The sequence below is a fragment of the Piliocolobus tephrosceles genome, chromosome 6 (genome assembly GCF_002776525.5).
Source record: "Piliocolobus tephrosceles isolate RC106 chromosome 6, ASM277652v3, whole genome shotgun sequence".
NCBI classification, from domain to species: Eukaryota; Metazoa; Chordata; class Mammalia; order Primates; family Cercopithecidae; genus Piliocolobus; species Piliocolobus tephrosceles.
The window spans coordinates 49,116,116-49,143,430 of record NC_045439.1 but is presented as its reverse complement, the minus strand read 5'-3'; the positions used below and the strand labels follow the sequence as shown (position 1 = coordinate 49,143,430).

Below are 27,315 nucleotides of genomic sequence, written 5' to 3'. Positions count from 1 at the left end.
TTTAAAATATAGATTTATGACTACTGAAAAATTCCTTGATTAAAACGCTGCAGAATTAATTCCAAGACTGTAGATTAATTCAAAGCCCCATCTTCATCACTCAACTAGAATTTACAGATCATATTCTCCTGGGCTTATCAACTTAGTGGACAAATAACTGATACGGTTTCCCACTTTCATATTTAGTGAAATAACTGGTGGTAATCAGTCACTTTTAATCTTTAGGTGTGATAAAGATGAAAGATGTTTCAGTTTTGGATAATTTTTCAAAAACTGACCCTTCTCAAAAAAGATCGTTCAATGCATGAGCCAAGAATGTTTTTGCTTTTTTCCTTTATTGTGGTGAGGGGTAGATTTAAGGATCAATAAAGTCCCTATTCTGTCACTAAAAAAATTTCTTGATCTCTAAAGATTAAAACAAAAATACCATCACACAGCTTTAATGTTAAAAATCAGAATTTATGTCAAAGTGCTCTGTAAACAGAACTGTTACTAAGTGGAATAAACAGCACTGTGGCCAAGAAGAATAACTTGAAGCTGAAAAGCAGTACTCACAGCAGGAACAAACAATTTGAACTCAGGCCACGTATACACACCCTCTAGTGGACTCACGCCAGTGTCACTCCATTCAAGTGTTACGCTTTCCTAAGAAGGTAATCTAGCCAGTGAATTTGGGTGCAGGGTATCACTGGACTTTGAGCATTTGTGTAGTTTAAATAGCAAATCATTATACCTGAATATTAATAGCTAACTACTACACAAACAACTCAAAACCAGAAATGTCATATGTCATTACCATGGCTGCTTTTATGTAACATTATCTGCTATATATTACCACTCAAAATATATTTAAAAACACGTATTTTAAAATATATTAGAGCATATGGCTCAAGCAATCCGCCCACCTCAGCCTCCCGAGTAGCTAGAACCACAGACCACAGGCAAGCATTACCATGCTTGGCTAACTTTTAAAAATTTTTTGTGGAGATGGGATCTCACTATGTTGCCCAGGCTGGTCTTGAACTCCTGGACTTGAGCAATCTGCCCACCTCAGCCTCCTAAAATGCTGAAATAACAGGCGTGAGCCACTGGGCCTGGCCGCAACTCATATTTAATTGTGAATGACACAAGGGTCGGTTTTAGAAAAATACAGGAACAATACTAAATTGGATCCATTTACAGACGGATAAATTGACTATCCCTAAGCCAATCTATGGTCATTCCTATACCTTCCCAAAGTTCCAAAGTATGAATGGCACATGAATCTTTATTCTTTCAATCTATCCTTAAAATTTACACCAGCATAGTTAAAACCCTCTTTAAAAGTCACTGGTTTTAAAGAACCAGTGGGGGGTTTGACATCTATAGATGCCATAACGTAAGCAGACATACCTAGCTCTTCAACTCTTAGGAAAGAAAGAAAATCAAGTGATGTGATTTTCTTTTTTTGAGATGGCATCTCGCTCTGTCACTCAGGCTGAAGTACAGGTACAGTGACGCGATCTCAACTCACTGCAACTTCTGCCTCACGGGTTGAAGAGATTCTCCTGCCTCAGCCTCCCAAGTAGCTGGGACCACAGGCACCTGCCACCATGCCCGGCTAATGGGGTTTCACTGTATTAGCCAGGCTGGTCTCAAACTCCTGACCTTGTTATCTGTCCACCTCAGCCTCCCAAAGTGCCGGGATTACAGGCATGAGCCACCATGCCCAGTCACCAAGTGATTTTCATACACACTAAACAGGATTAATAAATAAAAAGCTGGTACATTTTACTTTGATAAATGTAAAATTTATTTTAAGCAAAGACTGAGCACCTTATTACCATAAATCATCTTGATGCCCGTACCTAAAAAAAAAAAAAAAAAAAAAAAAAAGTTTAAAAGTTTTGCTTTAGAGATTCCAAAGAATAAAATATATTTAGACTTATAAAAGCACTTATCTGATAAGATTCTATTTGCTTTTATTTCTTTATTCATAAAGAGACCTAAAAAATAAAATCAACTTGTAGGTTATCGATGTTTAACAGATTTCAGCATTAGAATATTCTTCATTTCATAGAAGCAGCAAATTAAGATTACAAATATTCTCATTTTGTAAAAATAATCCAGCTTTCAAAGGAACTTCAAAACATGAAATGCAGCTATTGTAACCCCAACCAAGTATATAGCTTTTTTTTTTGTTACCACTGACCACAGGTATCTATCTATTATGGCTTAACTATAATGAAGTATATACCACTACCCCCGCCACAAGACTGAGAGTTGTTTAAAAAAAAAAAAAAAAATCCTGTCCTTGTATTTCAACTGGTGAGCACAAATAACTATTCACATGCTAAAGGTACACATATTGAAATCATACTGATTAACTGCTGGATAAGGTATACTGTTTAAAAAACAATGATTCAGAAATGTGTCAACCGAAGGCTTGTAGATTAATATGAGCATGGAGGCTGGGTGTGCTGGCTCACACCTGTAATCTCAACACAGGTGAGATTGGGAAGCTGAAGCAGGAAGATCGCTTGAACCCAGGAATTCAAGACCAGCCTAAGCAACATAGTGAGAGACCGTTTCTACAAAAAATAAAAAAGTCAGCCAGGCGTGGGCATGTGCCTGTAGTCCCAGCTACTTAAGAAGCTGAGCCAGGAGGATCACTTGAGCCCAGGAGTTCAGGGCTGTAGTGGGCTATGACACCACTACACTCCAGCTTAGGTGACAGAGCAAGATTCTGTCTCCAAGAGGAAGAAAAAAAGCATGGTTTATCACCTGAACAGATCTGGAAAACTGAAACGTTGAAAATACATAAATGTGGGAAGGACCAATTCTTTTATGAACTACAGTAGCAGGATTTTTCTTAAAAGAAGTTAGGGCTTCCACTCTACCCCAGTTTACAACAATTTAAGAAAACTAGTACTGTAGTTCAAAACAGGACATTAGTTTATAAGCTCATAGATTTCAATCTGGCTTTGTCATTTAATAATTGTGTGACTTGGGGAAGTTACTTAATTTTCTCATCTATAAACTAAGGATTATGTACCATTTGAAATGACAACAAAACTGGAATTATTCAGATAAAAATCTAAATTTGTCCAAGGTTTTAATGTTGGAAAATTATTAAATGAGAAAAATAAAGTGTTATCAGAAAAGACTGTATTGCTAAGATATCACTTCTCTCCAAAATCATTTATTAGATTAGATATAAACTTAGTCAAATTCCCAAGAGGCTTTTTGGGGGAAAGTAGCAGAAATCAATAAGCTGTTTCTAAAATTTATGTGGGAAAAGTAAAGGAATTAGAAGAGCCAAAACAAATTTGAAAAGAACAAGAGAGAACTACCTAATTTCACACACTACCTAATTTCAAGACTCACTATAAAGTTCATGATGTAGGCCGGGCGCGGTGGCTCAAGCCTGTAATCCCAGCACTTTGGGAGGCCGAGACGGGTGGATCACGAAGTCAGGAGATCGAGACCATCCTGGCTAACATGGTGAAACCCCGTCTCTACTAAAAAAAATACAAAAAACTAGCCGGGCGAGGTGGCGGGCGCCTGTAGTCCCAGCTACTCGGGAGGCTGAGGCAGGAGAATGGCGTAAACCCGGGAGGCGGAACTTGCAGTGAGCTGAGATCCGGCCACTGCACTCCAGCCCGGGCGACAGAGCAAGACTCTGTCTCAAAAAAAAAAAAGAAAAAAAAAAAAAATAAAGTTCATGATGTAGACATAATATAGAATGGAGTTTAAAAATAGACCCACAAATACAATCAACTGACAAAAGTAAAATGGCAAATTAATAGAGAAAGGATAGTGTTTTTTCAACAAACGGTGCTGGAACAACTGAACATTCATATGCAGGAAGAAAAAAAATCCCAAACACAACCTCAAACCATATCTTACCTATATATAAAAAGTAGCTCAAAAGTGATCATAGACCAAAATGTACCTCAACCTATAATGCTTCAAAGAAAACAGAAGACATGTGACTGGTTTAAGAAAGAGTTCTCAGATACTATACCAAAAGCACGATCCATAAAAGAAAAACAATTGACAAACTTCATCAAAATTAAAAGCAGCTGCTCTCCTTCCTAAAAACACTATTAAGGGACTGACAAGACCAGAAAAACTCTGGGGGAAAATATTTGCAAATCACATGTCTGACAAAGGACTTGTTTCCAGAATATATGAAGAACTCCCAAAATTGAACAATATGAAAACTCAACTTTTAAAAATGGGCAAAACAATAAGACAATTTACTAAAGAAGATACATGAATGACAAATACATGAGAAAAGATATTCATTAGGAAAATGCAAATTAAAATCACGATGAGATACCACTCTACATCTGTTAGAATGTGAACAATGAAAACCATACATTCTGACTACACTAGCATTGATGAGTATGTAGACTAATGAATGCTTTATTGCTGGTGGGACAGGAAAATGGTAGATGCTTTGGAAAACAGTTTGGCAGCTTCTTAGGAAGTTTAACACTTAGCATATAACCCAGCACTCCTATTCCTAGGTGTTTACCTAAGTGAAATGAAAACTTTGGCTACGTGATTCACGCATACTATATGATTCCAATTGTATGACATTTTTTAAAAGGTCAAACTATATGATCAGAGAAACAGAGCAGTGGTTCTCAGGGTGGGAGTGGGGGGATGAGCATGGGTAGAAGTTGTTAAATTAGCACAAAACAACTTCCTGTAGTGATGGAAATGTTCTCTATCTTGATTGTATTTAGCTGTAAGACTTTAAATTTGTTAATATTAATGGAATCATACGTACACAGAGTAAATTTTACTGTATTATAACACAATAAACCAAGACTTAAGAAAAACTGCCTAGTATATAGAAATTGTTGAAACGCACGTTATCCTTCACTTCAGTTGAGCATCTGCACACCACACTACCATGTGTGCCACCTGGGATCCTTTTTATCACACTGCAGTAATCACACTGGTTAAACCTATTCTTTAAACTTGTAACAATACCTAATTTTACGGTTTGAGGAAAGCATTCCATTTTAATCCAAAAAATAGACCTCAGTATCTCTTCCCCCAAGACAGAATTTCGCTCTTGTTGCCCAGGCTGGAGTGCAGTGGCACAATCTTGGCTCACTGCAACTTCAGCCTCCTGGGTTCAAGCGATTCTCCTGCCTCAGTCTCCCGAGTAGCTGGGATTACAGGTGCTAATTTTTGTATTTTTACAAGAGACGGGGTTTCATCATGTTAGCTAGGCTAGTCTCAAACTCTGACCTTGTGATCTGCCCGCCTCAACCTCCCAAAGTGCTGGTGTGAGCCACCGTGCCTGGTCTTTTTTTTTTTTTGAGACCGAGTTTCACTGTTGTTGCCCAGGCTGGAGTGCAATGTCGCAATCTCAGTTCACTGCAACCTCTACCTCCCGGGTTCAAGCAATCTCCTGCCTCAGCCTTCAAAGCAGCTGGGATTGCAGGCACGCACCGCCACACTTGACTAATTTTGTATTTTTAATAGAGACGGGGTTTCACCATGTTGGACAGGCTGGTTTCAAACTCCTGACCTCAGGTGATCCACCCACCTCCCAAAGTGCTGGGATTATAGGCATGAACCATTGCACCCGGCATACCTCAATCATAATAAACATTAATTGCTTATTAGAACTGTTAAAGGACACAGGAAATAGAAAACACATTTCTTGCCCTTTAGTTTACAGAATATTCTGAGAAGTTGTTTCCTTATAAAATCACTAAATTATATCTTACCCTCCTTTGAATTAAGGTGAATTTTAAAAAGATATCTTTTCGCATGTTGCTGCTTAAACTAAAACATCACCAACAAAAAAAAAAGTAAAGAAAAAAAAAACCCAAAAGACCTGTGTGCTGGTGTCCAACTGTGGTCCCAGCTACTCATGACACTGAAGGGGGAGGATTGCTTGAGCAGTGCTGCAGTGTGCTGCGTAAGTGCCTGTGAATAGCCACTACACTCCAGCCTGGACACCATAGCGAGACCTTGCCTCTATAAAGTTTAAAAAAAAAAAAAGATTCACGGTGGCTCAAGCCTGTCATGCCAGCACTTTGGGAGGCTGAGGCAGGTAGATTACACGGTCAAGAGTCAGAGACCAGCATGACCAACAAGGTGAAACCCCATCTCTACTGAGACAGGAGAACTGCTTGAATCCAAGAGGTGGAGGTTGCAGAGAGGCAAGATCGTGCCACTGAACTCCAGCCTGGGCAACAGAGTGAGACTCCATCTGAACAACAACAACAACAAAAAATAAAATAACAAAAAGGGCAAAGAAGAAAGTCATCCATATTCCCACAAACTGGAGTAACTATTTTAGGATTTTCTTTTTTTTTTTTTGCTTGCTTCCATGGTTTCTCTTTTTGGATACAGGGTCTCACTCTGTTGCCAGGCTGGAGTACAACGGCAGGATCAAAGCTCACTGCAGTCTCAACCTTCTATGCTTAAGCTATCCTCTCACCTCAGCCTCCTGAGTAGCAGGAATCACAGGCATGTACCACCATGCCTGACTAATTTTTTAAATTTCTGAAGAAACAGGCTCTCCCTATATCGTCCAGGCTGATCTCAAGCTCCTGACAAGTGATCCTCCCACCTTGGCCTCCCAAAGTGTTGTGATTACAGGTGTGAGCCACTGTCAGCCTCCATTGTTTTTGCAATGTATGTACTTAAGTTATGTGGTATGTTCATGTGTACCTATATATACTGTCCCTCATATAAATATTAAAACATTACAAATAAAAGTAATATTCCTTCTTTGACCACTCAACCCCTTCAAGAGGTACTCTATTAAAGTGTATCCTTCCAGTCCATACATCCCTTTGAAAGAAATACTAGTATAATGTGGTTAACATATAAAGATAGCTGATGAGCAGGATTCCTTACTCATGTATCTTGGGTTTGTCTTTGAAGTGTATCATTTGGACTTATATTTGATCTCTACTACATGGAATCACAAAGTTTTGAGAAAAATTCTTGTAAATAAAGAGTTGAACTGTAAGATCCATGTGGAAATGGGAGTTAATATTTTACAGGAAAAGCCAAAGGCTGTAAGATCCATGTGGAAATGGGAGTTAATTTTTTTTTTAGGAAAAGCCAATGGGATTCAAGATTAATGTAATATAAGGAGAATTATTCTTAAGATAGCACCAAAGAAAATTCTGATAATTCAGAGAAAAGGAAATGGTAAGGAAAATTACAGACATAAAGAAAGTAATATATGATATTTAGTAGGTTTGACTGGTTTGAGTGTCAGCAGCAGCCAAGTGATAGCAGTAAAAATTCAAGGCAAACATCTGGATGCCTACAATGTATCACATCACCAAGGAAGATTAAAATTTAAGAAGATATAGTCCTTTCCCTAGTGAGAAAAGCAGATACTAAAAATCACTGGCAAGGTCTATTAAACGTGTATACAGGCCGGGCACAGTGACTCCCGCCTGTAATCCTAACACTTTGGGAGGCCGAGGGATCACTTGCCGTCAGCAGTTTGAGACCAGACTGGCCAACACAGTGAAACCCCATCTCTGCTAAAAATACAAGAATTAGCCAGGCATGGTGGCCTGTGCCTGTAGTCCCAGCTACTTGGGAGGCTGAGGCAGCTGAATTGCTTGAACTCGGGAGGCAGAAGTTGCAGTGAGCCAAGGTGGTGCCACTGCACTCCAGCCTGGGTAACACAGTGAGATCCTGCATCAAAAAAATAAAAATAAAAATAAAAAAGATGTGTACACATATACTTGCATGTCTATAACTGAACTACAAACATGTGCTTTGGGAAGGAGAGGACATAAATTCTGACAAATATGGAAGGGAATTTGGGAACATTTCCTGGACACCTAGTGGAAGACACCTCCAATGAGTGAATTCAGGAGAAAAAGCCTATCAATAATTAGGAGCAAAATACTTCTGAGATGCCAGTATAAAACAAAGTAGACTATGTAAAAATATGAAGGACAGAATTCACATGATAGTGGGAATGCATGCAACAGACAACTTTCTCAAAGTGTGGTTCAAAGATCACCTAAGTCAGAATGCTACAGATTTGAATTCACTAGGTATGAAGAGGGACCCAGGAATCTGTACTTTGAATAAGCACCTGATGTAATTCTTATTAACACTCTAAAATTTGAGAATCACTGATTTAGAAACAGGTTACTAAAAGGAGAACAGGGTAACAGAAAAGGTTACTTTTAAAGAGATGACACTTAGGGCTGGGTGCAATGGCTCACGCCTGTAATCCCAAGCACTTTGGAAGACCAAGGTGGGTTGGTCACCCGAGATCAGGAGTTCGAGACCAGCCTGGCCAACGTTGAAATTCCATCTCTACTAAAAATACAAAAATTAGCTGGGTGTGGTGGCAGGTGCCTGAAATCCCAACTACTCAGGAGGCTGAGGCAGGAGAATCACTTGAACCTGGGAGGCAGAGGCTGCAGTGAGCCGAGATTGCACCACTGCATTCCAGCCTGGGCAACAGAGCAAGCCTCCATCTCAAAAAAAAAAAAAAAAAAAAAAAGAGATGACACTTAGAAAGCAAAATGGGGGATGAAGCAGTGGGGGGATGATGGGTATTTAGGAAAAGTTTTTTTCATGATTGTGTAAGAACTGTATGTCTCGGAAATAGCAGCATACTATTTGCTATAGTATGCTGGTGAAAAAAAGAGCGGAGGGTTGGGGAGAAGGGGAGGGAAGAACCTGGCAGAAAATTTACAGGGATGGTTCCAAATATTTTACAATTCAACATCAGCTCCCAAAAAAGACAAGGTACAGATGTTAGGAGAACATTTCCAACATGTGAGTGAACAAAGAGCCAGGGTACCAATAAGGAAGAAATTCTGTAACTATTTACTAACGGTCAGGGATTGAAAAGCATCTTTCATATTTTACTGACAGGTCAAAAATGAGAAAATTAGCTCTGACTTAATGCAGAACAGGACAATTTGGTCAAAGAGAATTTTATAGAAGAGCTTTGGTTCCACCATTGCAAAACAGTATTTCGTTACCAGCAATATTAATAGGATTCAGGATTACACTGAAAGCATATTCTATTTACACATTCTATTAACAACTAATTGGAACTTCATTTCATAGGATAAAAACTGACAGAAAATTCATCATTTATAATTAGATGTTATATTTACTATTTTAGCTGCAAAAGATTCTTAAAATGGTTTTACTGCAACTTTCCCCCAAAAGATATTCAACATTTACAATGTAGCCCAGTTCTAATTACCACCTAACCTTTGACCTGTCTCTTCTGTGAGTGAAGCAAATGTGGCTAAATGCAGTTCTTACATATTTCTGGAATAAAAGTCTACTAGAAATGAACATAGATCCTTCCTTCATAGGCAATATAATAATTCATTCATAACCTCAAACACATTTGACATGGAAAGCCTAAAGGCAAGCCACAAAGTAGGCAAGTCATACACTAAATAGTTCTGACAGCAAAAAGTTTCTCTTCCTTCCTGGCAACCCTCTTTCATGATAAGCAGCCAAATGAATCTTTCTGACAAATGACATCATATGTAGACAAGACATGCCATTCTCCCCCACCACCCAACCTAAATATCTGGACAGCTTCCAAACTGAATTTCAGGAGAAGCTAGGCTAGCATAAAATCCATTCTTTTCCCTAAATGGAAATCTGACAAAACAGGAAGTACACAGCAGCACAGAGAAGCAAGTTTTGTGGCTTAAGTATTTGCTGGTAACAGACTAGTTCTTCATGACTAACAAAATGCAGAACTTCAAATTTGAGAGGAAAACAGCAAGTTTGCCTTGGGTTACCAAGACCTTGGCAATTCTAAGGCCTTAAAAGCAGTATCACATGATACACAGAGGAATAAGAAACAAGAAGGTGGTGCCTTTTTTTTGTTGTTGTTATGTTCCTTCATACAAAAATTCCCCTCCCTGTACCATCTGACCAAGATCTAGGCCACCAAAATTATACAAACACTGGAAGGAGCTTTATGAATGCATATACAGAATAAATAACTAAGATTTTTTTGAGAAACAGTAACAATTCTGGTTTGATTTGAGGGAAATAATTGGGGATTTATTTTTATTTTTTGCTTGCCACAGGATTTGAGGTAACCCTAAATGTAAATAAATACAAATCCTTAAGATCCCTAAGTGGGCTGTTTGAACTGGCAGACTCAATAATATATTAAACTTAACAAAAGCCAACAAAAAGAAAAAAAAAAAAAACATGAATTCATCCTCCATGCCTTTTTTTCCCACTCAACCCACTGCTGTTAGGAATTTTTCAGATAATGATTAATTTGTATGTAACTTTTAAGCTATCATACATAAGTGTAGTAGTGTATCTAAGTGACTAGCAAATGTTAAAGTACCAAACAAATTTAAAACGTTGTTATCTAGTTGATTCCTCATCCCGTCCAAAGCAGGCTGAGACCCACAGTAAGTCATGAAACCACTTCTGTGGATCACATCAGATTTTTTTTTTTTTTTTTTTTTGAGATGGTGTCTTGCTCTGTACCCAGGCTGGAGTGCAGTGGTGTGATCTTGGCTCACTGCAACCTCCACATCCTGGGTTCAAGCGATTCTTCTGCCTCAGCCTCCCAAGTGGCTGGGACTACAGACGTGTGACATCACACCCGGCTAATTTTTGTATTTTTAGTAGAGACGGGGTTTCACCATATTGGCCAGGCTGGTCTCTTAACTTCTGACCTGTGATCCACCCATCTTGGCCTCCCCAAATGCTGGGATTACAGGCGTGAGCCACTGAGCTCGGCATCCACATCAGATTTTTTTTTTTTTTTTGAGACGGAGTCTCACTCTGTCACCCAGGGTGGAGTGCAGTGGTGCGATCTTGGCTCACTGCAAGCTCTGCCTCCTGGGTTCACGCCGTTCTCCTGCCTCAGCCTCCCAAGTAGCTGGGACTACAGGCACCCGCCACCACGCCTGGCTAATTTTTTGTATTAAGATACGGGGCTTCACCGTGTTGACCAGGATGGTCTCAATCTCTTGACCTCATGATCTGCGCGCCTCAGCCTCCCAAAGTACTGGGATTACAGGCGTGAGCCATCGGGCCCAGCCCCACATCTGACTTTTTATACAAATGAACTACAGAAGAAAATACTGAATCACACTGTATTACTTTTGTGTGTGGGCAACATAGACACATATATAAAACTGAAATGTCACTATAATGACATTAATGAAATGTCACCATAATGAAATCAATCAGTGTGGCTAGTACTTGAAATAATCTGTTTTAACCAACCAATGAAAGCAATCAGAACTCTTGTTAAATAAAACAGTGAGACAGAGGGGCCATTAAAGTTTCTGTTGGAATTTGATTCTAGGAACGTCAGCCAATTCCTCAAATGCTAAAATTATCAAGTAAATGTCTAAAACTTCTGATTCTCAGGGTTTATTTAAGAAGTTAACCTTGCAGGGAACAGGTAGATATTAGAAGCTTAGAATTCTTGTTTTAAAAATATGGTGCTAGATTGCAACCCTAAAATATTAAGAGCTGTAAATACCTAGCCCAATGACCCTCACTCTCTAAAAGCAAAAGCAGTGATGTATCCCAGGTCACAGCCAAAGAGTAAAAGGCTAGAACACATAACATCCGGTTTTCAAATCCAGTGTTTCAGTATTAGAGTGCTTACCCAATCCAATGTCCTTTGAATTATTGTAAAAATTCTGAGAATTTGGGAGCTAAGCGCACACAACCACTGCTTTAACTCTACGAATGCCTACTACGAGGCTGATATTTTAACTTATCTCCCCAATTCCTGCCATTCTCATTTCTTCCAAATCATGATACCACACCCTTAGCAATATCACAGCAAGGATCAAGTATCCTCATGAAATATCTCATCCAGTTCCTATTCTCAGACTATACCCAGTTTCACACCTAAAGGCATTATGGTTTGTGATAAAAAAAAAAAAAAAAAGTATTTGGAGGGTGAGATTATGGGTTCAATAATTTATTGAGCCACGTGGCTTATCTATCCCACTATTGGCACGTGACGAATCCTCAGCCCTGGATGAATTTTTCCCAGATTTGTACCACTGATAATTATTAGGAAGATCTGTGAAAAATGAGGTAACAAGAAGCAGAAAAACAATTCTCTGGTGGTTATTTAGAGATACAATCTTTTTTTAAAAAAAGATTTCATTTTAAGTGACTGGCCAGGACGTTCCTGAACGTACAAACACTGACAAAACACATTTTTACTGGCATGCATTTGTCCATTAAATATGACCTTTTAGCTTTTGATACCTTTTATAAATTTTCATTACACAAATGAATGCCTACTAAATCCCAAGGCCTATGTTAGGTTCTAAACCTACAAAGAAAAAGGTACAGTTTTCTGCCTGTAAAGATTACATAACACAGTAAAAGAGACTTACGTTAACAAAAGGCTGAAGTGCAATACAGACAGTGGTAAAGAATCATGTAACAAGAAACATGAAATTCACATGATTACCTACATAGTTCTACCTATGGAACTATCAGAAAACTTCACTTAAAAGATAGCATTTGAACACAGGGAGATGGGATAACATTCAAATTGGTGAGAACAACATGAACCAAAGTAAATGAGAAAATATGGATTGTACAAGAGAACCATGGTAGTTGAATGTGACTGCTGCATATGATGCTTGAAGGGAGTAGTGAAAAATAAGGTTGGAGAGAGGTGGATATGACCTTTAGGAGGGTCTCAGAATCAACGAGAGTCTAGATGCTTAATTTCTGTATATCAATGCAATAAACGTATACATTTAAAACTCTCTTGGAATGATATGCATGTAAGAGTATTACATACGCTACCATCACCACCTCATACCCATGAGGTACTTTCTAAATATTTGGCACCACTCTAAGCACTTTACATGTGTTTACCGTGTAATACTAATTCCAACCTTGTCAGGTCAGATCATCATCCCCATGTTACAGATGAGGCAAGGAGAATAAGAAATTTGCTCTAAATCACCCCTCCTCACAAAAATCCTGGCCATACCTACACATTCTAAAGCTAGAAGTATCTTCTTTGCTATCCCAGCATAATTTTTAAAGTTATCATTCTTATGGGGGCACAGGAAAAACCTAAATCCTACAAAGTAACCTAAATGACTTAAGAATCCTTAAAAAAATAAAAGGTGTCAAGTGAGAGCCAAACGGGCAACGGGTGACTCTGTGCCTCGCTGAGGAGAAACAACTAAACATGGATAAAGGATATCCTAAGAAGCCGAGAGACAAAATGTTGTCATATGCATTTTTTGTGCAAGCTTGTCAGGAGGAGCATAAGAAGCACCACCCAAATGCTTCAGGAAACTTCTCAAAGAGTTTTCTAAGAGGCGCTCTGGGAGGTGGAAGACCATGTCTGCTAAAGACAAAGGAAAATTTGAAAATATGGCAAAGGCAGACAAGGTCCGTTATGAAAGGGAAATGAAAACCTGTATTCCCCCTAAACAGGAGACAAAAAAGAAGTTCAAGGATCCCAAGGTACCCAAAAGGCCTCCCTTCAGCCTTTTTCCTGTTCTGAGTATCGCCCAAAAATCAAAGGAGAACATCCTGGCCTGTCCATTGGTGATGTTGCGAAGAAAAGAAGAAACTGGGAGTTACGTGGACTAACTGCTGCAGATGACAAAATGTCCTTATGAAAAGAAGGCTGCAAAGCTGAAGGAAAAATACAGAAAGGATATTGCTGCATATTGACCTAAAGGAAAACCTGATGCAGCGAAAAAGGGAGATGTCAAGGCTGAAAAAAGCAAGGAAAAGAAGAGGAAGAAGAGGAAGATGAGGAAAATGAAGATGATGATGAGGAGGAGGAAGATGAAGAGGACGATGATGAATACGCTGGTTTTAGTGCAGTTTTTGTTTTTGTCTATGAAGCATTTAACTCCACATACACAACTCACTCCTTTCAAAGAAAAAATCTGAAATGTAAGGCTGTGTAAATTTTTTAATACTGTACAGTGTCTTTTTTTGTATAGTTAACACACTAGCAAATGTGTCTTTACATAGCCCTGTCCTGGTGATATTTTCAGTAGCCACTAAACTTGCCTAGTACAAGTATGGGGGTTGTAAATTGGCATGGACATTTAAAGCAGGTTCTTGCTGGTGCACAGCACAAATTAGTTATATACAGGGATGGTAGTTTTTTCATCTTCAGTTGTCTCTGATGTGGCTTATACAAAATAATTGTTGTTCTGTTAACTGAATATCACTCTACAATCGCAAAAAAAAAAAAGTTGCAGCAGTTTTGTTGACACACTGAATGCTTCTAAGCAAATACATTTTTTATTAGAAAAAAATAACAAAAGGTGTCAAAGGCAGGAGATAAAAAGTGAAGCAATAAAAACATACATATACCCACACATTCATTAAAAATCAGAATTTTGTAAACTGATGCACAAATGTTAGGTTTCTAAATATACTTATTTGTTCCTGAATCTGAAAACAGGTATCTTTGTAACTCAAAGCTAGCAGTACAATGGAAAACATTTTAAGTACCTATTTAAATCAAATCAAAGATTGTCTTGATAAATATAAAACAGTAGCTCAAATTTCATAAGCTCACATACTACCCCAAAAGGAAAGCTCCAAAAAAGTTAAGTTTTATAAAAGCAGACTAAAAAGTGGAATCAAAAAAATATATATATATTTAATATTGTGATTGGTATGTAATTGATAATGTAAAAGACTGACTTTTTCCTAAAACAAAATCAGGAAAGAGAGCAGCAAATAAAACCTTTTTTTTTTTTTTTTTTGAGACAGGGTCTTGCTCCGTTGCCCAGGCTGGAATGCAGTGCTGCCATCTCGGCTCACTACAACTTCCGCCTCCTGGGTTCAAGCAATTCTCCTGCCTCAGCCTTCCAAGTAGGTGGGATTACAGCCGCCCACCACCACACCCAGCGAAGTTTTGTATTTTTAGTAGAGACGCGGTTTCACCATGTTGGCCAGGCTGGTCTTGAACTCCCGACCTCAGGTGTTTCGCCTGCTTCGGCCTCCTAAAGTGCTGGGATTACAGGTTTGAGCCACCACGCCCGGCCATTTTTTTTTTTTTTTTTAGACGGAGTTTTGCTCTTGTTGGCTAGGGTGGAGTACAATGGCACGATCTCGGCTCACCACAACCTCTGCCTCCCAGATTCAAGCAGTTCTCCTGCCTCAGCCTCCAGAGTAACTGGGATTACATACAGGTATGCACCAACACGCCAGGCTCATTTTGTATTTTTAGTAGAGATGGGGTTTCTCCATGTTGGTCAGGCTGGTCTCAAACTCCCAACCTCACGTGATCCGCCCGCCTCAGCCTCCCAAAGTGCCGTGCCCGGCCAATAAAACATTTTTAAAAAGTCTTGGGAAAAAAGGCAGTGGAGGTACGATGGGAGGGTGATGGTGGTGGCAGATCCGCAGGAGGCTAACTGGTGAAATCCAGCTCTTTCTCCAGAGTTAGCTCAAAAGTCCACCTACTGCATGTTTTCACGTAATTATTAAAAGTAATTTCTTATACTGAACATTTTGTTGAAATAAAAGTGATTTCTAAAAACAAGACACTTAACACCTTTACTTGGATTTCAGATAAAGAATCTTAGCTAAACATTCATGTTCCATAAACATATCTGTTCCCTCCAGATATTAGTTTAAAAATAAACTAAAACAGAATACATAAAAATTAGTACACGCAGGAAGAGGAGAAAGCATATTTCACTCTATGTATTTGAGCCCTTTTAAAACATACATATATGAAGGGACTTCAAAAAATTTGTGGAAAAATAGAATGATAAAAAACACGAAGTTTACTTCTCAACATAAGCTCCATCAAATCAAGACACTTTTATAAGCAATAATACATCATTCAGTCCATTCCTAAAGAACTGAGGGTCCTGGGAATTTAGCTATGTCAATGCAGTCTTTTTTACACTAACTGAAGAAAAACGGGTGCCCTTAAAAAAAACCTGTTAAGATTAGGAATGGAAGAAGTCACAGGGAGCCAAATCAGGACTGCAACGTAGATGTCTCATGATTCCCATCAAAATTCTTGCAAAACTGCCCTAGTTTGACGAAGGGCCTCGGCTGCACTGTTGGGGTAGAGCACATTTTGGTGAAGCTCTCTCAGGTGTTTTCCTGCTAAAGCTTTGGCTAATTTTTTCAACAAAATACTCTCATAAGCAGATGTTGTTGTTCTTTGGCCCTCCAGAAAGTCAACAAGCAAAATGATTTGAGCATTCCAAAAACCTGTTTTGCCTTGACCCTTGCTCTTGACCAGCCTGCTTTTGCTCTGACTGGACCACTTCCACCTCTTGGTGGCCATTGCTGTGACTGTGCTTTGTCTTCAGAGGTGTAATGGTAAAGCCATGTTCTATCTCTTGTTACAATTCTTCAAAGAAATCCTTTAGGGTCTTGTTCACACTTGTTTAAATTTCCATTGAAAGCTTTGCTGTTGTCTTCAGCAGATCTGGGTGTACAGCTGTGGCATCCACTGAGTGGAAAGTTTTGCTCAAATTTAATTTTTCCATCAAAATTGTGTAAGCTGAACCAACTGAGATACTGGCATAAACAAGATTAACTTTTCCCTTGCAAACTGATGTGATTGGTCTGCTGCTGTAGGCTTCATCTAAAACTTTGCTTCGTCTTAAACTAGTTATGCATTTGTAAACTGCTACTGATTTCTTTGGGGGCACTGTCCCCATAAAGTACTTGTAAAGTATCAATGATTTTGCCATTCTTTCACATCACAACTTTCACCATCAATTTGATGTTTGTCCTTGCTACAATTTTAGCAGAACTGATTTGCCCTGATAGGGGCTCTTTGCAAACTGATGTCCTAAACCTCTTAGTGCCTCAAACTAGATCCTGTTCACACATGTTATAACAAGTTAGTATGAATTTATTTTGGTGCAAAAAAATTTATGTTCTCACAAAACTGTATTTTTTCAATAATGAAAAACAAATCTCTCCTTAATTTGAGAATCATCTGGTTTTCCTGAACTTGGTTTTTCTTGATTCAAGTTGAACTACAGTATCAGTTACACTTAAGTCTAATAGAACAGAATTAAAAGCCACCATGCAGAAACAATGTAAGGTTCGGTTTAATGCGTTGTCCCAATTAAGGAACCCACAAAGATTTTGACAAAATGAAGAATAAATGCTTACTGGACATTTCAAGCTCTAACTAGCATGTTTAAAACAGATTTCATCTTCTTTACCAACCAGCGGCTTTTCTTGACTTGCCAAATCAGTGAATGGTACTGCTTGTTCCCTCTTTCTTAAATCTTGAGTGTGTTTTGTTTTCTTTCTTCTTTACCTCTATAATCAGAGATCAAACGCTGTCAAGTTTTCCTTCCCCAAAAACAATTCCTTGCTCACCTATTCCTTTCTCTCTCCAGACCCTACTCTAGTGTCATCTCATGCTGATACCACTTCAACAATATCTTGTCTCCCCACTTCCAATTCCTGTGTCATTTCTTCAGTTACACTGGGCAGTGTTTCTAAATAATTTTCCAACACTGTATTTTGTTTATGCCATGCCTTTCTGTGTCTATTCAAAAACTCTCAGCAAAACTAACTAAAATTAAAAGGGAAATCTGCATGGAAAAATATGTGTAAGTTACCACTACTATATAATAAACTCAAGCAATTAAGAAATAAAATATCTAGATTCTAATACATAATTAGAGCTGTGAATAGACAACCTGTAAAAGAATCAGTAAGTGAAATCACAGAACAAGGTCCCATTTCACTAATTCACAACAAAAACCCTACAAAGAAAAAAAGAACTCAATATATTTTGCACCTATTAAATTAGTAAAAATGATAATTATAGATTACTCAATGCCACTAGCTAAACTCACAGGGAGGGTGATAGTGTAAATTATTATAACCAGCTTGAACAACATAGCAATATTTTAAGTCATAAAAATGTTCATACAATGACTTTTTAAATGTACTCCTAAAAGAACAGTCCAAAAGAGAAAACACTCTATGCATGAAGAAGGTAACGGAAGCACAACACTGAAGGACTATGAAACCTACATAGTCATGCAATAGAAAAATGAAAAGGATAAAAAAGCTTGATGGAATATTTTCAGACATTAAAATCATTATAGAGGCTGTCCATTACACTGAATGCTTGTTATACTGTTAAAGGAACAAAGAAAACCAAAAACTACTATAAGACTAAAGAAAATACATACAGACAAGGAGGAAGGAAATTTTTAAAATCTCTTAGAGTAGCATTAAAAGTGATTTCTTTTTTCTTTTGAGACAGTCTCACTCTGTTGCACAGGCTGGAGTGTAGTGGTGCAATCTTGGCTCACTGCAACTTCTACCTCCCAGGTTCTCCTGCCTCAGCCTCCCGAGTAGCTAGGATTACAGTCACGTGCCACCACACCAGGCTGAATTTTGTAGTTTTAGTAGAAATGAGGTTTCACCATGTTGGTCAGGCTAGTCTCGAATTCCTGGCCTTAAGCAATCTGCCCACCTTGGCCTTCCAAAGTGCTGGGATTACAGGTGTGAGCCACCACGCCTGGCTGCACTTTATTTTGTTTAGTTCCATTATAATTTGTAAAATTTGAAATAAGACAAAACAAAAATAACAGTCAATTTCTGCTTACACCCAATCTTCCAAGACCCTCTAGAACCTTGTAATACCCCATTGGATTCTGATGTGCAGCTAACCCTAGAAACATGGGTAGGTTGGCCACATACAATTTTCCGTACATAATCATCAACCAATCATACTTTCTGAGCTGGTTTACCCTCTGTCCCAAATACAGATTTCCTTATATTCTTGCTCACAACCTTTCATCCAAATAGCATGCCTTCTTTCCTTCTAATTTTACATATTATATCTCACTACCCTTGAAAAGCCTTTAATAACCATTATAAATTTCTTTCTGCTCTGCTTTCTAAAGCAATTTGCTTTAAAAGAACCACTGGATCTGACTGTATACAGAACTTTGACAAATCTATTATCAGGTACCATTTAAATCTATACATAAGGTTATATAGATTGCTTACATCTTTTGAAATAACTACTTAAATTAACTTTCCACATGTGTAATTACATTCTCCCTCTTTTTGATCTTAAGCCCCTGGAGCACAGATCCTTGTAGGAAAGCCATTATTTTTTTTTTTGTTTTTTTGTTTTTTTTTTGAGACAGAGTCTCACTCTGTCACCCAGGCTGGAGTGCAGTGGCCGGATCTCGGCTCACTGCAAGCTCCGCCCCCCGGGTTTACGCCATTCTCCTGCCTCAGCCTCCCAAGTAGCTGGGACTACAGGCGCCCGCCACCGCGCCCGGCTAGTTTTTTGTAGTTTTTAGTAGAGACGGGGTTTCACCGTATTAGCCAGGATGGTCTCGATCTCCTGACCACGTGATCCGCCCGTCTCGGCCTCCCAAAGTGCTGGGATTACAGGCTTGAGCCACCGCACCCGGCTGAAAGCCATTATTTAACGCGTATCTGCTTGAATCCGAATCCTAAAATACGGTGTCATTCCAGTTTGAATTATGCGAACCATTATCTATGACTCCATGTGGCCATAAAATCAGCAGATAAATCTAACAGGGTGCCGGGCGTGGTGGCTCACCCCTGTAATCCTAGCACTTTGGGAGGTGAGGTGGGTGAATCATGAGGTCAGGAGTTCGAGAGCAGCCTGGCCAATGTGGTGAAACCCGTCTCTATCAAAAGTACAAAAATTAGCTGGGCATGGTGGTTTGCACCTGTAGTACCAGCTACCCAGGAGGCTGAGGCAGGAGAATCATTTGAACCCAGGAGGCTGAGGTTGTGGTGAGCCAAGATCATGCCACTGCACTTGAGCCTGGGCAATACAGTGAGACCCCATCTCAAAAAATAAATAAATAAAAATTGAACAGGGCAAAAAAACAATATAAAAATTGCAAAGTCTGCTTTGGTTACAAATAAGTAAATTATGTAACTTTCCATAAAATAACTAAATCTTCAGGAAAGCTGCTACGTTCAACACAGCAATCATTTCCACTTTTCAACATATGTACAGAAACAACTGCACAGTTGAACAAATTCTACGTTTTTTTTTTTTTTTTGAGACAGTGTCTCACTCTTGCTGCCCAGGATGGAGTGCAGTGGCGTGATCTGAGCTCACTGCAACCTCCACCTCCCGAGTTCAAGTGATTCTCCTGCCTTAGCCTCCCGGGTAGCTGGGACTACAGGCGTGCACCACTGTGCCCAGCTAATTTTGTATTTTTAGTATAGATGGGGTTTCACCTTGTTGGTCAGGGTGGTCTCAAATTCCTGACTTTCGGTGATCTGCCCGCCTCTGCCTCCCAAAGTGCTGGGATTACAGGCATTAGCCACTATGCCCGGCTATCATTTTTCAAAAGATATACAGATACACACACACACACACACACACACACACGAGCAACACGACCGGTCTTGATTACCTAAGAGGAGCTAAGTAAAATTACTTACCACAGACAGATCGCAGATTCAGGTTTTTCAAGGAACACTTTGCTTAATTTTCCCGTAAAATCAGCCTTATTCTAAAAAACAAAAGACTTTTTAAAAATTTTGAGTATGTTATAGCTCGGACATTCAGCTATACAGAGTGTTGATTAAAAAAACCACACACACAAATTTGCTTCCCTCCTAAACACTCTCATTGGTAAGATTGGTTAAAAAAAAAAAATACATACATGTTCATGGGGTTCTGTGATAAAATTATCAAGAACTTAAAACTGGAAACCACACGAATGGGCAGACAAATCCATAAGGATGTGCTAACTTTGAGATTTCGGTCTAAAATACCTCATTGGGAAGCTAATTATGTATTCTCTTTCAAACTCTTAACAAAGAAATAAAATATTCTTCAATATAGCTTTGTATCACAGAAACATTAAAAAGTTGATAATTATGACTCCTAATAGTTTGGGCTCGTTTAACTAATAGGTTACAAAAATACAATTACATCATAATTTCATTCATTTATACCCAAGATGTTGTCTCCTAATTACTAATATTCATCCATAGTTACCATTAAAATATTATAAAATACTTAAAAAGGGATTGGAGAATAAAAAGAAGCCTGAAGAAACTAATACTCTGATACATTGTTTGCTTTTTTTATTTTTAGATGGAATGCTTATGTCATCCTTGCACTGAGACCATGCTAATCTCTGTATGGTTCCAATTTTAAGAGGTGAGCTGCCAAAGCGAGCATGATACATTCTTAATAGTCCTCTAAGTCTACATTTTATTAACAATTACAAATCAATCTGGTATTAAAGCTAAGTATTTGGAATATTTTAAAATTTAAAGGTTAAGACAGCATCTATGCAACATTGATTTTCGAGAAAGAATTATTGTTATGTTGAAAAAACAAGTCTGGGCAACTAACAAAACCCCATCTCTACCGAAAAAACAAAAAATTTAGCTGGGCCTGATGGCACACACCTGTAGTTCCAGCTACTCAGGAGGCCAAACTAGAAGGATCCCTTGAGCCTATGAGTTTGAGGCTGTAATGAGCTATGATCGTGCCATTGCATTCCAGCCTGGGTGACAGAATAAGATCCTGTCTCAAAAACAAAACAAAACCAAACAACAAAAATAAGTAGAAGAAGAAAAAATCCCAAGAAAACAAAAGACGTTAAGTTGGCTTATTTCACATTTTGCATACAAATGTGCATACAGATTTAGAAGAAACATCTACAACAGAGCACCTATCAGGTGGGGGAACATAACAGTGATTAAATAAAACAGTTGCTGCTTTCTGGGAATATAGTTTCAAATCTGGGGAGAGTGGCCGGGCGCGGTGGCTCAGGCTTGTAATCCCAGCACTTTGGGAGGCCGAGATGGGCAGATCACGAGGTCAGGAGATCGAGACCATCCTGGCTAACACTGTGAAACCCCGTCTCTACTAAAAAATACAAAAAACTAGCCGGGCGAGGTGGCGGGCGCCTGTAGTCCCAGCTACTTGGGAGGCTGAGGCAGGAGAATGGCGTAAACCCGGGAGGCGGAGCTTGCAGTGAGCTGAGATCCGGCCACTGCACTCCAGCCCGGGCGACAGAGAAAGACTCCGTCTCAAAAACAAAAAAACAAAAAAACAAAAAAACAAAAACAAATTTGGGAAGAGTCGAACAAATGCAAAGTTAGTGTGGTGAGGGACATGTACAGAGGGTCCTATCAGGCTACAAAAGCACTGAGAGAAAGAATACACACAAGAAGGGGAAACTTCAGAGAAAACTACAGGGAAACAGAAAGTAGTTAAACTCAACTAACTAGACCATGGAAATAATTTGTTAGTATTCCTAAACATCACTTCTGTGTAACAAAATGTTTCACTGTACAAATGCTCACCTAAAGTGAAAAAAAAAATTAAAGTAAAAAAATAAAAATCACTCCTAGGGTCCAAGAAAAATTCTCATATATTTTATGATATGTGTAACTTAAGGACTGCGATTATTATTTTTTGAGACCAAGTTTTGCTCTTGTTGCCCAGGCTGGAGTACAATACCACAATCTCAGCTTACCACAACCTCCATCTCCCAGGTTCAAGGGATTCTCCTGCCTCAGCCTCCCAATTAACTGGGATTACAGGCATGCACCACCACGTCCAGCTAATTTTGTATTTTTAGTAGAGACGGGGTTTCTCCATGTTGGTCAGCCTAGTCTTGAACTCTCGACCTCAGGTGATCTGCCTGCCTCGGCCTCCCGAAGTGTTGGGATTACAGGCATGAGCCACCACGTCCAGCCAATTATTTCTACTTGAACAAAGAGAGATCCAAGATAAAATGTTCAGAAATAAAGCTAAAGAAAAACCAGAAATTTTGAGGGGATGGGAGGGGAGGCATTGACAAAATGGACAATAAATATAAGTGCAGTAAGAAGAAAAGCTTTCTGATGGACTATACAAGCATCCCAAGCCTTAAATACATAACCCCTTCATATAAATATACGTGTAATACATATATACATACAAACACACACATATATACACATATATATTTGAGACGAAGTTGCACCGTCACCCAGGCTGGAGTTCAGTGGCACAATCATGGTTCACTGGAGCCTTGATTTCTCGGACTCAGGTGATCATCCCACCTCAGCCTCTCGGTTAACGGTGAACACAGGTGCATGCCACCATGCTGGCTGGTTTCTTGCACTGTTTGTAGAGATGAGGTTTCACCATGTTGTCCCAAACGCCTGGGCTCAAGCCATCTGCCCACCTCAGTCTCCCAAAGTGCTGGGATTACAGGCTTCAGCCACCACACCAGGCCTTCAACCTTGTATTTCCACCTCTGGGAGTTTATTCCAAAAATAATCAGGGATGTGAAAGAAGATTTAGATGCCCAGAAACTTCAGCATCCAAAATTCAGCATTTACGTTCGGGCAAAAATAATTGCGGTTTCAGACTGTGAATTTTAAATCATTATAAATTGGCTCAAACACATCTTCATTAATCAAAATAGAAACCATTACAACCAACACATTTTTAAGTTTGTTTATTCCTGTAGTGTAGAAATCCATGCTTTAGGATTTGATGAACTCTTGGAAAGCATTTTCTGCATCCTGTTAGTTGTGGAAGTGTTTTCCCTGCAAAAAGGTGTGGCAATGCTTGAAGAAGTGGTAGTCAGTTGGAGAGAGGTCAGGTGAATATGGTGGATGAGGCAAAATGTCACAGTCCGATTTGTTCAACTTTTGAAGCATTGGTTGTGCAACATGCGGAAGGGCATTGTGAAGAATTGGGCCTCTTTCTGTTGACCAATGCTGACTGCAAGCATTGTAGTTTTTGGTGCATCTCTTCGATTTGCTGAGCATACTTCTCAGATGTAATGGTTTCCCCGGGATTCAGAATGCTATAGTGGATCAGACCAGCAGCAGACCACAGAACAGTGACCATGACCTTTTTTTGGTTCAAGACTGGCTTTGGAGCATCTTCTCAGTCCATCCACTGAGCTGGCCATCACCGGTTGTCATATAAAACCCACTTTTTCTTGCACATCAACATCTGACCAAGAAATGGTTTGTTGTTGTGTAACATAAGGGAAAACGACACTTCAAAACAATGATTTTTTTTTTTCAGTCAGTTCATGAGGTACCCACTTATCAAGCTTTTTTCACTTTTCAATTCACTTCAAATGCCGAAGGACTGTAGAATGGTCCACACTGAGTTTTTTAGCAACATCTCAAGTAGTTGTAAGAGGATCAGCGTCGCTGATTGCTCTCAACTGGTAGTTATTAACTTCTGGCGACCAGTCACTATGCTCCTAATTTTCAAGACTCTCCTCCCCTTTGCAAACTTTCTTGAACCAGCTGGGCACAGTGGCTCAAGCCTGTAATCCCAGCACTTTGGAAGGCTAAGGCAGGTGGATCACGAGGTCAGGGGTTCGAGACCAGCCTGGCCAAGATGGTGAAACCCCGTCTCTACTAAAAATACAAAAATTAGCTGGGCACGGTGGTGCAGACCTGTGATCCCAGCGACTAGGGAGGCTAAGGTAGGAGAACGGCTTGAACCCAGGAGGTGGAGGTTGCAGTGAGCCAAGATCATGCCACTGCACTCCAGCCTGAAAGAGCAAGACTCCATCTCAAAACAAACAAACAAACAAACCTTGAACCACCACCGCACTGTACGTTAACAGTTCCTGAGCCATATGCATTGCTGATACGGTGTCTCTGTTGTTTTACAACCCATTTTTAACTCAAATAAGAAAACTGCTCCAATTTGTTTTTTTGTCTAACATCATTTTCATAATCTAAAATAAACATGAAGGCTGGGCACGTGGCTCACGCCTGTAATCCCAGCACTCTCGGAGGCTGAGGCAGGCAGATCATGAGGTTAGGAGATCGACACTATCGTGGATAACATGGTGAAGCCCCTTCTCTACTAAAAATACAAAAAATTAGCCGGTGTGGTGGCACGTGCCTGCAGTCTCAGCTACTCAGGAGGCTGAGGCAGGAGAATCGCTTGAACCTGGGAGGAGGACGTTGCAGTGAGCCGAGATTGCGCCACTGACTCCAGCCTGGCGACAGAGCGCGACTGTCCCTAAAATAAAATAAAATAAACAGCAAGTAGTAAGTCATTACTAAAAAAAAAAGCAAGAAATGCCCATTAAAATGATATATAACATAACCACATTTATTTAACAACGTAGTCCAACATCATATGGCAAACTCCAATAATGCAAAAACCACGATTACTTTTGCAACGACCTTCTAAGACAATATTTTGCAAAACATGTACAAGGATATTCACTGACATATTACTGCCATTATATACACATAAACAGGTTACATAAATTGCGGTATATTTATCCCACAAAACACTATGAAGACATAAAAGATGTTTTACGATAAAATATTTTCAATGTTCCCAATGTTTTCCATAAAGAAAAATAATGGTAAGAACATGAACAAAACTAGAATGTTTTGCAAAACAACACAAACAAAAAAGACAAAGCCTTTTGTATAATATATAACTGTAGTAAAACCTGTAACTACCTTTTGGTGGAGGAAAGAGATTTTTGTATTCTTCTTTGGGCTTTTTAGTAATTTCCAAATGTCCATGTATTATTTGGATTCCATAGTAACAGTTTAAACTTTGATAGTGGAATTATAGATTCTTACCCTCTAGAAAGTTCAGTAATACATTGTTTTATAAGGTCTTTTTAAAAACTTCACTCCTACGAGATCGGGCCACTGCACTCCAGCCTGGATGACAGACTCTGCCTCAAAAACAAAATAAAACAAAACAAAACAAAAAAACCTGCTTCACTCCTAAAGACTCCTATTTACAGGATCTTTTCTATATAAGAAATTTTCAAATAGGCGGGGCCAGGGGGGAATCTTAAAAATACGCATAATGTTTTATGATAAAAACATTAGGTACTTCAAAGTCCAAAAATAAAAACCGCGTAAATGGGTAAACAAGTCCATAAGGATGTCCTAATTTTACGATATCATTCTAAAATATTACACCAGGAAGCTAATTACAGACTCATTTGAATCTGACCAAACAAAACATCTTTCAACTACCCTTCTTCCCATTCTAGTATTCCTTTACTAATCCACAGAAAGTTTTTCCAGGTGGTCCCCCGCAATTCTAAGGATTTTCAGACATTATGACTCACCTTAGTAATCACCGAGATGTTCTGTTTTTTTCAGCACGACTGCCAAAAAACCCAGTCACTGTTAAGTCACACAACCATTTTCTAGTCTTGGGCCCCACCAACAGAGCAGCAGGGTTTAAAACAGAGATACTGAGGGTAACCATTGGGATCTATCCAGTACGACTAGGTCACTCACTGGAAATGCCAACATGCCTTTCACTTTTTTATGAATACTTTTGAGCAAAATCACTGTTACGAATATAAAACTGATTCTGCTTAGTTGTTTTCTTACCGAGAAAACTTAGTCCACGTGGATTACTGACGATATGTCACATTTAAGAAATTACTCCATTCTATAAAACTAGTCAATTTATACTCCACTTCCACCATTTATAAATACGTTTCGTTTAACAGAATACAAAATGTTAACAGAACAAGATCAACGTCTATCTTATCGGGAACGTCCTTTTAAGATGTTTTCAGTACCTGCACAACCACTCTTTCCTTTCAAAAAGCAGCATAAGCCTCGCGCAGTGACACAGACGCTTGTCTAAGGTCACAGAAGCAACGTCTGTGCTGGCAAGTAAATTCCTCAGCATCCAGAAAGCCAGCGCTTTCTCCAGTTTCCTCACAGCTTTTCCGCGTGAGGAGCACGCGGAAACTTCTACCTATGCAGAATGTTTCTAAGAATCACTTCTCCCCTGTCTTAACTAAAGAGACTCCCATAGATTGTGCCAATCAGGTGGAGAATATGGCAAGTATCCAAAATGCTCTTCCAAAGACAGGAAAGACTGCTCAGAGAGAGACAGAATTCAGAAAATCTCTCACATTCTCGAAAGCCCGAAAAAGCACCGCCAAGAAAGACGTTTCCCTCTCCTCCACCTCTTTTTCTCTCGGCGGGAGAGGAAGCCTCGCCCCCATTCATCCCACCCCTTCTCCTCACCCCGCCGCAGGGAGAACTTTTACCATGGCTTCCTGCGGCCCCTCCACTTCCGGTGCCGGTGCCGCTAGAGCTGCGCCATCCCCCCCAGTCAATCGGACAACCATAGCCTCCAACTGACCTTTCTGACAGCTCTGAGACTCCTCCGGCCAAGACTAGGTGCTGTCCTGGAGGAAACGGTGAAGGACGGACGCACAAAAACCAATCTACCGGATGAAAACTCCGTTCCCTTCTTGCCAGAAACATAAAAGGCGATGGAGCTACGCCGACCGCTGCCGAGACAAAATGGCGCCGAGAAGCTGGTTTAGCGCAGGCGCCTTGGAA

The 27,315-nt window shown here is 39.5% G+C and overlaps 1 long non-coding RNA gene across 2 annotated transcripts; it reads right to left on the bottom strand.

Moving 5' to 3' along the window:
- Positions 1-1,769: 1,769 nt before the first annotated feature.
- LOC111555379 lies at positions 1,770-27,315 on the bottom strand. 2 transcript variants are annotated; one of them, XR_002735525.3, is made up of 3 exons: positions 27,113-27,315; positions 20,419-20,489; positions 1,770-1,985 (listed from the first exon to the last, which is right to left on the bottom strand). It is a non-coding gene; the product is annotated as an uncharacterized LOC111555379 (long non-coding RNA). The 2 variants fall into 2 exon arrangements; XR_002735526.3 differs by lacking the exon at positions 1,770-1,985 and adding an exon at positions 15,202-17,274.